The sequence below is a fragment of the Rhea pennata genome, chromosome 1 (assembly GCF_028389875.1).
Source record: "Rhea pennata isolate bPtePen1 chromosome 1, bPtePen1.pri, whole genome shotgun sequence".
Classification (NCBI taxonomy): Eukaryota; Metazoa; Chordata; class Aves; order Rheiformes; family Rheidae; genus Rhea; species Rhea pennata.
The window spans coordinates 75,987,388-75,999,731 of record NC_084663.1 but is presented as its reverse complement, the minus strand read 5'-3'; the positions used below and the strand labels follow the sequence as shown (position 1 = coordinate 75,999,731).

At 36.6% G+C, this 12,344-nt stretch overlaps 1 protein-coding gene across 1 annotated transcript in view; it reads left to right on the top strand.

Annotated features, from left to right (window-relative positions):
* The window catches only part of SCUBE1 (signal peptide, CUB domain and EGF like domain containing 1), a 209,806-nt gene that overhangs the window by 15,937 nt on the left and 181,525 nt on the right, over nucleotides 1–12,344 (top strand). The gene's annotated exons all lie outside the window — the stretch shown is intronic.

Genomic DNA, 12,344 nt, shown 5'->3' with positions numbered 1-12,344 from the left:
AGGATAGTCTGGTGTTTTGGTCATGCAGTCTGTTTTATAGTCCAGATATGTGTGCTTGCAGGAGTCCTGAAGGCTGCAAATGCATGTGGGAGGTTTGAGGTGTGGGTGTTACGGGAGGGCGCCACTAGGTGATGGGTCCGGTTCAGTCGGAGGGGATGTGTGTGGAGCACATGTCATGTGTGCAGAAATATGGGCCTCAGGCTGACTTAACCGATATTATTTAAACTTGCTAAAAGAAATTGATCTTAAAGATGAGACCAAGCATGAAGAATTTCAGTCTTAGAAGAACTGTTGAAGCTGTGAAAATAGGAGTGGGGTGGAAATACTATAAGAGCTTATTTACATAAGTAAATTAAAATCCTAATGTACCTCTACCTTACCCTATCAGAAGTACATAGGTACAGAGTGCTCAAAATCATTACGTCAAGTACAAACAAAGCCATCCAAAGGGAGAAATATGCTACTAGGAAGTTTAGTACTTTTTTTTTATTATTGAGCTATATAAAATTAAGGGAGAAAAGCCATAATAGAAGCAAGCTTTATACTATATTTGTAGAATTACAGAATTTACGTTTTATATTTAGTCCTGGAAATTATGCATGGTAAGCTGTAACACCTCAAACACAGAACAATATTATGTTCCACTGAAAACATAGTTTACCAATGGATTCTTCTTTAGTAAACTTTATGATCAACAAAGAAGCATAAAACTTAATGGAAGTACATGTCTTCTGGTCTGAATTAGTCACTGACATGTTCTTTTCTATTATATTAGTTGAAGCAGGGGGGAGTTGAAGCTTTAAATGCTTCAACCCATTTAACCTTAATTGCTCAGTTTTAATAGACATTTACTAACTAAAGGAACCAAATTATAGCTTGAATTAGGCTTTACTAATCTTAATTAAAAGCTCTCTTTTATAATCAGAAGCAGCCTACATTTAAAACAGTAAGCCTTTCTTAAATGGTTTATTTTAAAAAGCTGAAGCCCTTTTGATAATAGCTGTTCAGACTGAATATGGGTAACCGTTATTCACTTTATATTGCAGTTAATTAAAAATATCTCCTCCATGTGGTTTTGTTCCTTCTCTTGGCTGTAAAATTGTTTTGTTGGTGGGGAGTGGACTTACTTTTTCTGTGGTAATTTGAAAGTGTGTTGCTGCCCTTTGTTTTGAAAGTTTTCTGGGGTCACAAACCACAAAATTAACATGTGAGTTAATATAAATATTAACTTCCTGCTTTTTTTAATCCTCAAGCGAATGCTTGTCAGTCACTTAAATTAAATAGACTACTAGGAATATAATTGTAACCTCTAATCATACATCCTATTGTTCATCTAGTTTAACATTTAAATTGTGTTCAGACAGTTGATTATGGACTTTACATTGAACTCCTTTTATGAGACCTAATTTCCAGTAAAAGATAAAGTCTGTAAAATTAGAAAGGAGACCGTTGCTCTTTCTATTGAGCATGTAGTATATCAGTACAATTTCTGTTCATTTTAGGATATCTTTGAGAGGTCCAAGAGTGGATTTCATCTGTCCAAATGTAAGTGTCTGTATTATAACTAGGAACCTTTAAGCTATTCATCTCACCTTTCCCATTATAGTTAGCAGAAAGAAATAAAAATTTCCTTGATGCAGTTCGTCTTGTGTTAATGGAGACAAAAATAGGCCAGATAAAAGATAAATCATGTCCTGAAAACGTCAGTCTCTTTTTAACATAGATGTGGACATCTGCAATGTAAGCATGTAAAGTCTTACAACAAATGAGTTGTATCTGGGCCAAAGATTTTGACAGTTGTGAAATTTAAAGTGCATTTATATTAATGGAAAATACTTTGTACTTAAGTTGTGCTTTGATTCTAACCAAGACAGGGGAATTTCAAGTTGCAGCATTGTCATTTGATCATTATTAAATTTATCCTCCTAATCTCAGATTTATTTCTTTTATTCTTAAACCTAAAATAGGCTGTCACCTGTGCAGCACAAGTTTATAGTTTTTTTAAAAAATCTTCATTGTAACAGAGCGTTGAAATTCTTACTGTTTTATTAGAACTCAGCCTTAAGAATTTTCTTGATGCATCCTACTCAAGAAGCACTACTAGGCAATGTGATCGCACCTTAGTTTAAACTTCAATGCTTTTAATTCCAGCAGCTATGAGTTGTCTCGTTGCATAAGCTAAATGCAAATCCACAGCCTTTTACAGTAAACCTGATAGACTCATATATATACTTAAGTAATTTCTAAGAAAAGTCATTTATGCTAGTTATGCAGATGGACAGAACTTCTTGAAAATGAATCTCATTTATTTAGTTAGTAGATCTTTGGAATACTTTTAAATCTTTATTTATAATTTTTCTTTATTGTCCTGTTTGTTTTATGTTTCATGCTGAAGGGGTGCACAAAGATTGTTGAACTGTATCCTTTAGGGGCCGGCAAAATCAGGACTCTTAACAGTGGCTTCAAACGAAGAATTGTGGTCCCTACCCACTTCACGTACGATGTGTATTTATCACTTAATATCATAAGTATGTAAGCTGGCCATGCAGAATTAGACCAAAGGTCTTTCTAGCTTGATGTGCAGTCTCTGGCAGTGGCCCATAATGGATGCTTAGGATAGACCATAAGGAATGAGCCATATAAGAATGATCCAGCTGTTTTCTGATCAGATTTATAGATGTCTTGAGATAGGAGTGTCATCCAAATCAATGTGTTCAATGGCATCTTCAAAACAAAGAGGAAAATGAATACTTTGGCTTCTCACATGTTCTACAAAACTCAGAGCTTACAGATAGGTAATTAGTCATACCCAGCGTAATAATAAAGAATTGTATAGAAACAGGTAACCGTATACATCTGTCAGCCTCATCCCTACTATTGTTTTCCATGTGTATCTTACTCTACACCATGTTGGCCAAAAGCTATAAGATCAGATATTAATTTGGAGTTCATCAACTAACAACTTCAAAATGACTGGCCTTCCCACCTTTTCGGAAAATAAGACTTCTTGAAGGAGAGTCTTAAGTCAGATACAAAAACTAAGCAAGTACTTTGAAAAGCTTGATCTGGATGTTCAATCTAACGTTAGATTGTTAAATTGTCAAGCCAGGAACCATGGATAAAAACTAAAACCACATTTTTTCATTTCAATTGCTTTACTGAGGGCAAAAAAGTCCTGTGTTAATAATGGATGTGTTAGCTGGTCAGGTCTTGGTGCCCCGTTTTCTATGGTCACTCAGAATGTTGCAGTGTGCTCTCTCCTGAATTTTTATTTATGTGACTTAAAAATAGCATCAACATTCACCAAATAGAGCCTTAAAAAATGGATTGTCTAGAAAGATAGGAAGAAGAAACATGGGGAAATCACCAACAACTTTGCAAAATTGACTTTCCTCATCTCTAGTTTTATAGTGGATGTACCTATCCAATTTTAAACAGTAGTGTTTATTGGGTTTTTAATTAAAACTTTAGACAGCAGATTACTATATTTTGCTTATCTGTGCATAACAAAATTCCAAGATTCTGAAACACCATTCTGTGGCAAGTTGAATTTGTCATTTCAGAAAGAAAACGACTTGAGCTTATTTAACTTGCATAATAATAAGAGGTATAGTTTAATAGCATTTTTACCTTCTATAAAGTTCACAGAGTAGAAGGGTGCGAGACAAAAATGATTTTAAGCATGTTTCATTTTGTAAACTTACCTCAGATTTAAACAAAAATTCTTGTGAATCTTTGATCGAATTTCTATTCAGTTTAGTCTTCTCAGATCCCAGTGAAACAAATATATCAAGCCTATAATGAAGACCGTTCTCTTAAATGCATGATCATCTCAAATAATTTTACTTAATTTGTTTCCTGAAGATGCTGAGTACCCACAAACCTGGAAGGGACACATAGGAAAAGTTTTAGGAGACTTTCCTCATAGGAAGTGAGTAAGAAAAATGAATATTTAACCCATTTCTGAAAAGATGAATAATATAGAGATAATGCATCAGTGTCTAGGATGAAGTAATTTTAAAGTAAAATTACTGAAGTAATTTTTAAAAGGCCTTCTATCAGTGAACGGCACCAGAGAAAAGAAAGGGAAAATATGAAATCCCCTAATCTAAGGAATTTGAATAGCAGTCCTTGCAGACTCGTCTTTGCACTTCTTTGCAAACCAACATGTTGGGAGGCCTTCCCGCCGTAAAGAATGCCATTGGGAAACTGTTTGAATTTGTTCAGACACAGGGAGCAAGTCAGAAAATAATATGCAGAGTTACTTTCTTGGGTTTCATAACTATTAGGTCCAGCATTGTTAGGGAACGCAAATACATGAGTTGTCTGTGTACCACATTCAGAAATTGCTATGATGTGACTATAGTAAATGTGGAAATGAAGAGCAGCCCTGGACAGATCAGGTGAGTATCCACAGTGATTCTTCCACAGCAGATTCATAGTGCATGTGCTGCAGAGTTGCTCTGCAGATATTTAGATTAATTGTATGGTGCATGTGTGGGAGTTTTTGCAGGCCTGGGGAAAACTGATGTCCCATATGTGTCCTATGCAAAATGGGGAATTTGACCATGTAATACAGGATGACAGGAAGCTCTGCATTTTACAAGTCCTATGTGATATAAGTTACATTGTATTTCTTGTGCAGTTAACCAGCACTGCAGAACACTTTTCATTTGGGAGTCTGCAGTAATCCAAGGACTACTGCTGAAGCATCTGTGGAAAAGGTAGTTTGAAAAGGTAAGCCTAATGTCAGAAGGCTTAAATTTTCCATACAAGGTTGGCACCTGTGCTGAAAACGTAAAAGTTCCTCAAATCCAAGAAGACTGAAAACCACTGCTATATAAGCCCTCGTCCTGCTTGTGGTCTTAGCTGTCTCCACCTGAAATTGAAGTAGTGTTAAGCTGGTGGGGGCTAATGAAGCATGAGCTATACAATATCAAGAAAATTTCCATTTTACAGTGCATGATCTACCTGGACTCATTCTGAAATGAGCAAGGAGAAGTAGCCACATTTTGTTAAGTTCTCCCACATGAAATCCACAGAAGATAAACTAGTGTTCATCCATGACTGGTAATAAGGGGAATTCATTTCAGAACAAAGGCTTGGGATTATTTCCTTTTGTTAATGGACAGAAATTTAAAAATAAAATGCAAAGGAAGGTTAGCAATATGCAAACCAAAAACATGGGAGACTCCCACAAGGATTGGGAAAAGCTTAGTGAATCACATCTGTATCAATCAGCTAGTTTGACAGTCTTAAAAATCTCTCCCAAGATTTGTAGATGTATTTTTCAATCTGAAGTTCTAGGAATAACCTCCTGCCTTGACTTACTGGACTCCTAATTGTCATGATACATGCACATCATTGTGGCAGTAGGACGCACCAAAATATGCTCCCATTATATTTCTAAGAACTTGCAGGATTAGATGTGGAATCAGACATTTCCCATTATATTAAAAGAGGGAATTGTGGTGGAAATGGCTGTGATTTAGAAGTGGTGGGAAAAATGCTGTCAGATGTCATGTTTCACATTCATTACAGCTTGTGAACAGGAAGTCTCTCTGCTTGAGCTTGTCAGACACGGCAGCTACTAAATAAAGACAGACTCTAAAACTGTTACGTGCTCTGCAGGTATCCATCTTTATTTGAGTATCTCACTTGCAGTTCAAAGAACTTGTAGCCAATCTGTTTAAATATCAATTAGGAAAAATGTCAAACCACAACAAACTAATCAGGGGTTCAAGATGTCTAATGCGAGTTAACAATACTTTTGGTTTTATCTAGAGAAATATATTAACCATGAATGGAGCTCAGATGTTCCCAGATCAGTTCTCATTGTGCTGGCTAGGTTGGCAAATGTCACATAGAGATAATACTTTAATACATAAATAGACATTGTATTCACTCCTCAAAGAAAGAGCTCTGCCTCGTTATTATTGTCCAAAAGGCATTCTAGGCAAAAAGTGCTATATGGACCTGTATGTTATTGCTGTAGGAAGACTTCTCAATTAAGTAGTCAAAACCTCTGCAAGTTCCTAAATGAAGAGTAGTTCCTGTCATTTATTTGATCTCCTCTCCATTCTGCTCCAGGAGTGTTAGATATGCTGCCATAAAAAGAATTTATGTGGCTGTCAGGTTGCACTAAATGAATACAGAATCAACTTTCAGATTTTGTGTTCTTTTTTCTTTATCTTCTCTTTTTTTAAAGTAATTTTTAACCTTCCCCTTCTCCCCCTATACTTCATCGATAACCTTCCACTGGCAGAATACAGGTACACTAAACCACTGATACGTGCCTCAAACTGGAGGCATCCTGAAAGAAAGGTAGATTCTTTAGTCTATTGTCAAACTGGTGGGTATGTCAAGCCTGATGCCTGGTGGTGAAGTTTCAGTGTTAAAATGTCCAGTCATTAAAAGCTTTCTACCAACTCTTTGATCTGGGAGTTTGAGTAAGGAGCGAAATGCAGAGGAAAGAGAAGAGAGACAGGAAACTGAGAGAGGGAAGGTGGATCTGAGAGAAACATAAGGAAAGGAGGCTCCAGGGACCGTATTTATTATCAATAAATTAAAATATGATGGTTATTCACCAAAAATGTAACCGTTCAGCTATTGCAGAGTTTGGATTTTCACAGTCCCCTGCCTTGTTCCATTTAACAGTGTGTGAGCTGGGTCTGCTGGACTCCATTTACAGCACTGAAGGATTGTCCATGTCTAGCTGGTGCATGCTTTGGATGTGACTCTTTAATTTTCCCTTTATATGATAAATGGTGTTTGAAGAACATTAATTAAGACTTGCAAAATAATATGTGCTAAACATAACCACTTTCCCTACAGCTGATAAATTTAAAAGTCTGTGTACTCCACAGCCTTCTTGGAGAAGGGCTTGCATGTCTGGGAGCTTGTTGGCTCTTTTTCCAGAGCAGTTGGTCTATTTCCTTCCCCAGAAGGGAAGGTGACTCTCGTAAAGCCATCCTTATTCTGTGTGACTTTTAGCAACTTGATTCATGCTTGTTATGATCAGTTTAATAGGATAAAAATTCAGACCTGGGACAAAATATAGTCTCAATGCTTTCTCTTAAATTTAGGAGGTGATAATTATGGTTGGAGAAAAGCATATTAAACAAATAGAAAGTTTTTTAAAAAACATCCTATAGCCAGTGATAAATGGATTGATATCTCATCTGCCCCCAAATGCATCCTAAATGTTTTCAGGAAGGATAGTTCTAAATATGACGCTTCTTGCACTTGAAAAATGTATGTATTGTTTAACCAACTGAACATACCCTTCCTTATTTTGGTTTGTATTTAGAGATTTTTTTCCGTCTTTTTGGACAAGTAGTTTAAACAGATACTAAGCATGATGAATATTGTGTTCGACCATCACAGAAGAGGAAGCAAATAAAACTACTACAAAGAACTTGATGTGTTCATATAAAATGGTTTTCAGAAAATCACCCCCAAAATACCACAAATTGCATCCAAGCCATCTCCATTAGGCTGGCATGGCATTTTTGTTTTATTGCTGTTTTAATATTGGAAAATAGGGCTTTGTGACATTTTGAAGACAATTGTAAAATTGAGGTTTTTTCTTCTCTTTGTGGCTACATTAATAGGAAAAACATTGCAGGGACTGTATACTTAGTACTCTTGAGTGATTTACCCCGAAAAAAAATCATACTAAATAAACTATTGTACCTGTGGTACTCTTCCCTTTCTCCACTGAGAAACATCATGCTTCTTTCTCTGGTTTTCCCCTATTCCCATCCTGCTCACCTTTGACCTTGGTTCTCTGAGTAGTCCTAGTGGCTATCAAATTTTACAGTTTTCTTGGGCACAAGCATCTTGAAAACATCATGGCAACTTGTAAGCTATAAAAAGTGTATTGTGTGTTCCTCTTTGATTTGTTAGATTAGACATATCCAAGGTCACAGCATCTAAAGAGTAAACATTTATGAGTCTAAGAATAAAATATCTCAGAAGGAACCAGATGTAATAAATGATAAATTTTAATTGTTTTCTGTTGTAGAAAAAGTACCTTGTGAAGCCTTCCCTGGGGGAAGGGATTTTCAGAAATGGACTTCACTGTGAGATGGGTGAAGATCTATTTTGGAAAAGAAAAAATCTGAATACATCACAGTATCTGCTCACTGGCATATAAAGCAGATGCTCACTAGGGGAAGCAGAATTTCAGCAGATTAGATTGAGTGGAACTGATAACATTTTGCCTCTTGATTCTTCATATATCTGGCTGGGTCAACTCTTGAAATAATTCTGAACATGTGGAAATTTGCTAATGCTAAACTTTTTCATTTTAGTATTCTCACTCCGGTTGAGTGCTTTCCAAAGAGATCTGAAGCTTTTGCAAATATGGCCAGCACTTAACCTAAACAGTCTTTCACCTTTTTTTCTTTCAGCTTTTCTTCTGGCCTTTAGATTTATAGCTGTCTCCCTACTTATAAGAAAGTATACTTGATATGGGGAACACAGATCTATTAAATGGCTTGGGTTATCCAGTGTGTACATAACTGCTGAAAGTATATTAAATGTAAAATGTGCCAAAGAAAAACAATATATATATATAAATATGTCCATCTTGTTTTTTGTTTATTTTAATGGCTTTTACAGCCCCCAAATCCAGTCATTAAAGTTCAGTGTTAATGAGTAAGAGAGTGATCTGACAGGTTTAGCTCAGTTGGTTAGAGCGTGGTGCTGCTAATGCCAAGATTGTGGGTTCAATCCCTGTATGGGCTACGCTGAGGGTTGGACTAGATGATCTCCAGAGGTCCCTTCCACCCTTACCATTCTATGATTCTGTGATCTGATTATGATCCAAGATTTGATCTTGATTCTGTTCTTGCCATTGTTGCACATTACTTCATTTCTGCCTGTTTCCGTAAAAGTAAAGTAAGGGTGTTGATGCTACACTGCTTCTTGTTCTGAATCTGGAAGTGGGAACAAGCAATCTGAGTGCTGATTAAAGCTCTCACATGTCTTTACCGGGTGTCCCAGGAAGCTGGTCTTCTGGGCTCCATGAAGCCTGTGGCAAAACTGTCTCTTGACTTTTGTAGGGTTGGAACATCACCTCAGAGCATTTCATCTTTGGACATTATAACGCTATTTCTTTCCCAAGCATCTGAGAACAAGGTTGCATAAAACTTTATGGTGGGGTATACAGCTCTGTTCATGCTACAGCTCTGTTCTTAATTGTGCAGGATTTGGGACCTAGGACGGGGCTTTTCTTCTTCTGTATTATTTGTGGAAATGAGGATACTTCATTGGTCTAGGGATGAATAGTGACCAAAGCTCAGTTATGAATCAGAGAAAATTCTTGAAGGCCTTTTAAGAGAGCCCATAAAAGTGCAGAGTATTCCCACATGGAAATACGTGTTCCAGCATTTTGCAATGTCCATTGCTGCATACGACTTCTGGATAAACAGGCAACATGCCACAACTGGAAATATGTGGGGTTTTTTCCATCAAGATGACACTTGCAAAGAATTTACTCTGCATTTTTCAAACTATTTTATGGGTCAAACTCCTTTAGGAAATGTCCTGTGTCTGTGTAATATACCTATGTGCTAAATTTTGTTCATGGTTCTCTGATTTAGAAGAAATTGATGTGAGCAGACAGCTTCCTTTGGCTATTTATTTTAAAATGTCCAAGTACATAAATTATTCATTTCAAAGTCAATTGTAATTTGTGCTTACTAAATTAATTCCAGATCCTTTTCTTATGTCAGTAGTCTAGAAATATTTTGAAACAAACACAAATTTTACCTAGTCCTGCCCCTGTTTTGAAGATCTACCATTGTATTGTGCATAATGGGGATCTACAGCCTTGTCAGTGGCCGAGACAGAGGTTGTGCCTATGCACACCTTCCCGTTTTATGTAGAAATCTTTGTAATTTAGCACTAAGAGTTGCATGCAGCCCTGTAGCTTTAATGGCTCAGTTATTCTTCCTCTTATGTGTTAATAGCCGTAAGACTTGTGTGACGATTTAGCTGTGACTGACAATGAAGAAAATCAACTCCATGCAGACATTTCATTTGATTTCAGTAGTTTTGCACAAAATGTTCTGTAGCTGTGCTGACGAATAACTTTTGCTATAAGTGTTCTAATCATTTTTGGACATTCAAGACCTTAATGAATGGCAGCCCGTATAATGAAGAATGGGAGTGGATTTTGCTGGAAGTAGATTCTGTACTTCCCTAGAATAAAGTCTGAGCCTTCTTCCAGCTAAGATTGTTAGTGCTTGAAAAAGATACTTGGCACTCAGTAAATTTCATAGCGCTAGGCTGAAATTGTTTATACGAAATGGGAACTAGCATTTTCCTTGCTTTGTTTTACATTTTTTTGGGGAGGATTTTGCACATTAGTTATTGCATAGTGTTTTGTCTTCTCTGGTGAAATAGGAAGCAGAATTACTGTGATACTGGAAGCAGAAGAGATTAGTTCTTGTTTAATTTTGAACTTTTCTTAGTCAAGCTGTATATGTTCCTTGAATAACTGCTTCTCAGGAGGGTACTGAATCACAGTATCTTTGTGAGATCCCCGAGAGGGCCATCCCTTTCATGCAAAATTCACAGATGAAACATATTTCTGGGCTTGTGCAAGTCTCGACTATATTAATGAAAGAAGAGTCAACCCCAGTCTGTATAAGGAAGATACAGGTCTTAATAGATTATGAAGAAGTAGGTCACTTAAAGAAGAGAGCTTCAAATTTTCTTCCCTTAACTCAAATAGAGTGATTGAAAATTATAGTTTCCTCATGGGAACAGATACTAGGATTTTCTAAAACAACTGTCTATTTTTTTAAAAAAGTTCTTTGATCCTAATATAATGACTTCAATCTCATGCAGGATGAACTCTTCAAGTAACACCACTGCTCGCTGAAGGCTAAAAGAGCAATGCATGGCAGCGCTAGGTTCACTATGGTTGTTGAGAGAGACTTATTTCTAGACTGTAACAAAAAGATTCACCTCTGCTTTCCAGAAGTTATTATAATGTCAATATCTAAGCTTCTTTCACCTTGAGAAGTAGCTGAATCTGTGCACTTACTAGCACACCCAAGGAATCAGCTTCTTTTTCTTCATTTTTTTCTGATATTTTTTCTTTTAAAATTTTGGAAGCAAGAAATGGCTTTTGGAGATTTCTCAAACCAATTCTAGAAGGAGAGATGATCAAAAATAGCTCACCAACAGCTGAGTATGTGCTTGTACACCTCCAGCTCTGGTCTTGGGAATTTTGAAGACAGCAAGCCCAGATAGGTGCTTAGCAGTCTGTATCATTTATTATAAATGGCCTTCTTAATCCTTTTGGTGCATTTAGTTATTTTCCTAGGGCTCCTGTAATTGCTGCCGTTATAATACTACGTGAAATTAGTTCCTCTTAGAGAGGAAATTGCAATACCCTTTTAAGGGAACTTACTCAGGCATTATCTTCATTAGACATCCCTACAGTTGTCTGTCCACAGAGCAGGAATTAGCTGGAGTAAATACTTTGTAAATATTTTCCCAGCATAGAGCTAGAATACAGTAATTCCTGCTAATACAAGGTTGCATGTACTGGATCCAGTGCAGCAATTTATTGGATCAATGGAAACATTTCTTTGTTTCTCTGATTTCATTTCAGTGTTGCAGCAATTTTCTCAGGGTAAATGGCAATATTAAGTGATCAAAATCTAAAAACATTAAAGATAGTTGAAGCTACAAAATTTGTGGAAAATAAATCTGAGTTAGAACTGTTTGGAGCCAAGAGTTTGATTAAGACACAGTTCTATCCATTACAGAAAAAAAATAGTAATAAGATATGACATTACCAAAAGCAAGTAAATATATTTGGCTACTCTGAATTCTGAGTTTTATGACAGATAAAATTAAGGGGAAGCCTACAGGTGTATATTTGAACATGCTCCTTTTGCTTTTATCAATCCATTAAGCCTTCTAAGAAAGCCCTGTCCTACCAGATCGCCTATAATATTATGCCTGTAAATTACACTTACTTGACACTTTCCATGATACATTCTTTAAGCAATGTTCTCAACCAAGTATTTGAGGACAGAAGATGGAGTGGTGTTCTCATGCATTGCGTGCATTTCTCTTGGTGCAACTGGGGTTTGAAACAAGTCCAACCTTTGGACTTTGCACGCTTTGTGCATTTTTCTTCACAAAATGTTTTAAATTCACCAGTTTTCACCTCCTAGTGCTTTACCAGCAGTACTTGAGATAAAAATTTCAGTCTGCCTATTGAGTGAGGTCTCTTGAATAGCAAGGTGTTTTCGGAGGGGGCAGAAACAGCAAAAACCCACAACGTGGCTCTTAAGAGTAGGTAGAATGTTTGGCTC